This window comes from Heterocephalus glaber, unplaced genomic scaffold (genome assembly GCF_053883595.1).
Source record: "Heterocephalus glaber isolate CG9 unplaced genomic scaffold, H.glaber_assembly_v1.0 deba00000678, whole genome shotgun sequence".
NCBI classification, from domain to species: Eukaryota; Metazoa; Chordata; class Mammalia; order Rodentia; family Bathyergidae; genus Heterocephalus; species Heterocephalus glaber.
Genome location: NW_028258157.1, coordinates 4,018,883 through 4,024,294, shown reverse-complemented (window position 1 = coordinate 4,024,294; position 5,412 = coordinate 4,018,883). Strand labels below are relative to the sequence as shown.

At 40.6% G+C, this 5,412-nt stretch overlaps 1 pseudogene; it reads right to left on the bottom strand.

The window, feature by feature from the left end:
* Window positions 1-1,942: 1,942 nt before the first annotated feature.
* Window positions 1,943-3,402, bottom strand: LOC110348094 (PEST proteolytic signal-containing nuclear protein pseudogene; annotated as a pseudogene).
* Between the last annotated feature and the right edge of the window lie 2,010 nt (window positions 3,403-5,412).

Below are 5,412 nucleotides of genomic sequence, written 5' to 3'. Positions count from 1 at the left end.
TATGGTCAAAATGTGGTGAATGCTGCTGCTGAGTGCCATCCAATGGAAAGGCAGCTCATAAAAACATGACAGTGTGTCCTCATCCACCTTCATCTCCATATCTGGCACCGTGTGACTTCTGGCTCTCCCCCAAAGTCAAATGACTAAGGAAAACATTTTGAATTGATTCCAGACATCAAGGCAGCCACAACAGTGCCACTAAAGACACTCATGAAAGGGGGCTTCCAGAACTGCTTCAGAAAGTGGCAAGAACAATGGGATAAGTGTGTTTGAGGTGAGGGGTAGTATTCTGAGGGGTTTAATGGGAATGTCTTTTATTCTTTTTGGCGGGGGGTACTGAGGATAGAATTTGGAACCTTTCGCTTGTGAGGCAGGCGGTGGCACCACTGATCTAAAGGAATGTCTTTTATTCTAATAAATATTTTTTAAAGTGTAAGTATTTATGGTATTTTTCACTCACACCTCTTATGTTATAAAATTTTTTCTCTCTCAGCCTGTCTTCACAGACTGACTATAAGCACAGATTTTCAACTTCTTCCACATCTTGATTTTCTATATGTATTTGTTGATTTTCAAAGTTGATTGAAGTTGATTTTAAGATTATCTGACAAGAACCTGGGTTCATAGTACATTTTCTCCCATTTTGCAGTGGATAAATGTACCCCTCATCTGTCCCGAATCCTGGTAACAGACATCACCTCAGGGTTCTGAACGTTTAAGAACACCAAACTAAGAAAATGCTTTCCAAACGTTAGCTTTCTCTGCTGCATAGATTTCTGTTACGTGTGAAGCACAGTTTTAAAAGTAGGGCATTGGGACATTTAGAGTATGTTTGAATTCAAGACTGAAGTAAATTGAGAGGACAGAATAATGGAAATATTCTATAGCGATTTTGCCTTTTCTATCCCTGAGGTAATGTCAAAAAATGTCTAGCTTTGGAATGGTGTGAAAAGAAGAATTTTAAAGGGGTAAATACTAAAAATAGCTCTATTCATATCTTCCAATATAACTAAGACTTGTGAGTTCTTAGTATGTTTTTTTGAGTTTGACAAAATTTATGGGTTATTTTAGTAAAGACATTCATCTCAGCTGTTTCTCTCCTCATCGTGACCTTAGATTAGCGTTTCATTTAGGTCAAGAAGAGTATGTAGGAGAGGGATGTTATTTTAACAAACAGTAAAATGGACAAAAATGAACAGTTTGCCTACATAAAGTAAAGTTAAAGTTAAATTCATGTATCTTGGTATGATTAAATCATGCAAGAACTAATAGTTCTATATAATTTCCATTGTTTTACTTGGGGCTTCATCTAAACTTTAATGTAAAAGAACAACTTATTAAGCATATGCGCAGGTTTCTTCCCCTGGAGTTACTACCTGTTAAGAGATCAGCAAGTAACTACCACCAATAAAATAGTCTGAAGCTGCCTCCATTTTTAACACTGTAGGCATTCTGAAGGAAATCACTGAATCATTTTTCTTTTGTCTGTGACTATGCTTTCAAAGATGTGTTTAACTGTCACTTTAAAAATGTCCATGTACAATACAAAAATACAAAACAAAGCACCCTATAGTACACAAATGTAGCAGTATATGTTATGAACAATTCTATAAAATGTGTTTGAAGATGCATTTTCTTCCATTTTCAGTACCTACAATATGCCAGTCCACTGGGCAGTATGTATACACTTAAAATAAACCATATAATTGTTCTAATAAGAAATCCTATAGTGAGTTCAATTCAAATTGGATTTAACAACTTAGCAATGTAAATGTGTAGACAAAGTTACAGAAAATGCATCTTATTGTCTTTCATCTTCTACAATGTTAAATTTTTTCGTGTGTGTTTATACCTTTCAAAAAATAAAAACCAGCCAAATACTTAATCAGTATGTACATTTAAATTTTTGGTGATGGTTTTTATTTTAAAAGAAACAGCTTCCTTATGATTTGCCTCAAGTTCCAGTGGAAATGCTTACAAGACTTAGCTAATAAGCAAACAAAAAACAAGAGAAGCACATTCAAAATACTGATTTACTTTGGTAGCAAATGACTGTTCTTTGGAGACTAATGAAGGTAGACAAGACCATTAAATGAAATGGGCTATTTCAAATACGATACTTCACATAGACATTTTTTAAAAAAATTATTTTTAGTAGAAGAGCTAAGCATCTGTATCCACTGATAGCAACGCACTACCTAATAATATGATAACAAAACAAATGCCCATAAGGAAAAAAACTATTTTAATTTTATCTAAATTTACTTTCAGTCAATAGTCCAGCAGCATTTTCTTTTCAATACAATACTCCCCCTTCCTCTGTAAGGTTGTTCCTGGGAGCCAGACAGTCAGTTTAGTTAATGAGGGAGTTAATTTAGGAGTAACTGCTGACAGTTTTAAATAGACAGTTATTTTTTGCTTCCCTCTTAATGTGCTACTAGTTGTGTCTAAAAAAATATGCAATTCTTAAAAAGGCACCATTTCTGATTTCTTTATTATCTGTAACCTTTGGGAACTAATCACACAAAACTACAAAATTAGCAAATGTCTTGAAATCTGTATATAAAACATAAATTACCTCTAATTTCAAACTCTTAGTAGTGCACCACTCACTCTTAAAAAAAAAATGAAAAAGAAAAAGCACCTCCCAAGATAGTCTTATACCATTTTAAAAAAGGAAACTGTTCCTTTTAACTTTACACCCACCCCACAGCCCAATTCAAAGCACATCATTTAATTGTCTTGGTCATGGACATTTCCAAGGTGAGATTTTATATTTCGTTCCCATAGCTTCTGTTTGTCAGAAAACCCACGCTTTCCTTTATTGAAAGAAGTTGCTCTGGCCGATGTTGGTGTATCCCTTCCAGTACTCTTCATCCTCATCTTTGCTCCTGGAAGCATCTCCTTTGGGTCACTATCTTCATCTTCATTAAAAGCTGCTGCTATTGAAAGGGCTTTTGGAGCAACAGTTGGAACGATTTCTTCAGGCTTACTTGATCCAAGTTTGATGGACATAGCTGATGGTTTCTTTGCTGTCTGACTACCTATGGCAAATCCAAACTTGGAGATCTTTGTAGGCTTTGTTGGGAGGCCTACAGCTTCTTCTTCAGCTGATGGCTTCTCAGCGCTGCGACTGGAGCTTCCCCTCCATCGCTCCGGTGGCTCCACCTCGCTCCGGCTTCTCAGGCTTCTCCTCTGCCGCCTTTCCGTCCTCCATTTTCCCGGCTGCTGTGAGTTCTCAGTATTGATTTCCAAAAATATTTTGGATGCTGACTCTGTCAGATGTGACTAGCATGATTTGGAATAAAAGTTTTGCCCTCACATTGGATAAAACACATAGAAAAATTTTGTGAAATTTTATTCAGAACTAGTGTGTGTGCTATAATATAGCTAGGACACATTTTATTGATCATATATAAAATACTAATAAAATGTACTCAATAATCTTCCGTTATTTTGGCAGTTATTTAATAGAGTGGCATCTCAGGTCATGAACTTAATTCTTTCCATGATTGTGGAATGAATTCTGTGATCAGAACTGTGGGAAGAATTGAATTCATGAACCGACATACGACTGTATTTTCTAATTCCTAGTAACAGAACTTAAAATTCATGCTAGCTGCCAGATTGTTAGTTTTTAGCTATGCATCTCTTTCTTTTCATTTAATATTCAAGTGCTGTTTGTTCATGATCCTTGAAAATAACGAATGGAGTTAATTTTATCCTGGATCTCCTTTAAGTAATCCCAAAGGCAAACAGAGTTCCAAACTCAATACACATTCACTAAAGCAGAGCTACCTTTCCAGACATAACCCTCGCCTCATGAAGAACTGCATCCATGTATTCACACATGACATTAATTTATTCAAATAACGAGAGGCAGTGTATTGATTTACCTTCTCGTGGTTACATAAACACATGACTCAGTCCTTTGAGATCCTCATAACTGATTCTGACTCCACAGCTTTCCTTATGTGTGCTGTGCTTTAGCAGCTTGTATGATGTCAGGGCTCCGGACCTGCCTGCCTCTCTGGATTTCAGGGTGCCGCTTTGCCCCATGCCCCGCTTCTCTGTACAGGAAAAGTCACAGAGTTTCACGTTGTCCCCTTTTCCATGCTGGCTTGGTGTCAGTTGGCTGATTTCCTTCTGATCATGAGGCTGCTTCTTGCTTCTTTGCCACCTTACGGTTTTCTGTTGGAGGCAAGGCCGTGAGGACTCCTCCGGTTTGCTAGCGGCATTTGTATTCCTGCAAGCATTCTCCAGTGTTCTTCCAGGATCCAGTTCTTACGTGGGTGGGAGTAGCTCGGCCCTGTTTAGATTTGCTTTCAGGAGAAAACAGTTTGCTGTGGTTAGACTTGATTATCAGCACTGTAGAGCCAGGCCCTCCTGTGTGTCCCCGAGATCACGGATCCCGGGGTGTCTGGGGTGGCCAGAAGGAGCCCTGTTGCACCCAGGGGTGGCTCCTCCACCTCGTGGGTGGGGCTGTGTGCCCGGGTCTGTGGGCTCCTCACGCGCTGCCCGTGCCGCTGCTCTGGCCTGGAGGGTCCCGCTGTCTCCACAGGGGCCTCTGCTTCTTTCCTGAGAAATGGCACTGCTAGGGCCACCCTGCTGTCAGGCCCTCCTCCCGACAGGGCATGGCCAGAGGTCTCGCTGCCCACGGCAAGGACGCTCCGGAGGCTGCAGTTGGGTCTGTCAGCGCACACAAGGTCACTGCAGTGCTGGTGGCTGCAACACAATGAAGCCAAAACTCTGTGCGTTTCTAAATGTAGCATGGAAAGAGAAGTGGCAGGAGTATTTGTTAGTTATAATTTATGGGGAAATGCTATTTATAGAACTGACTCCAGAAGAGATGAAAAATGTGTACGTTTGTTATCATAAGAAAAAGGGTTTTTTTCCCCAAAAATTCAATAAAATAATTTTAATTTTTGACAGAAACATTTGAATCCTACAAGATACAAATATTTTATTTAATAACAGACCAACTGTAAGTGCAAAGGAGTAAGGAACCGTACAATGCTTGTGGAGCATGTCAGATTAAATCAGGTGCCCGCATAGGAATATATGAGAGATGCGATTCAGCCATTGGACACTTCGTACTGAATTTCTGAGTCTCAGAAGTCGAGAAGCCAGGAGGTTGTGCTGGAGCAAACAGCCCTCGCTCTGCGTCCCGTGCCTGTGATGCACAGCAGCGCGTTCCCCACGGTCTTTGCTGGGCTGTAGCGGAAGCTCCTCAGTCGACTGTCGTGGTGGGTATCGGGGTGCAGGCTTCTGGCGGGAGGGCACCACCCAGGCCTGGCCCTTGGTCCTCCCAGCGGCCCTGCAGGCTGCGCGGGGAGACCTGGGCTCTCTTGAGGAATCCTGAGCCAGGGCGATGTGCACGGAACCCAGCAGGGCTTGAGCCTAGAGGAGCGA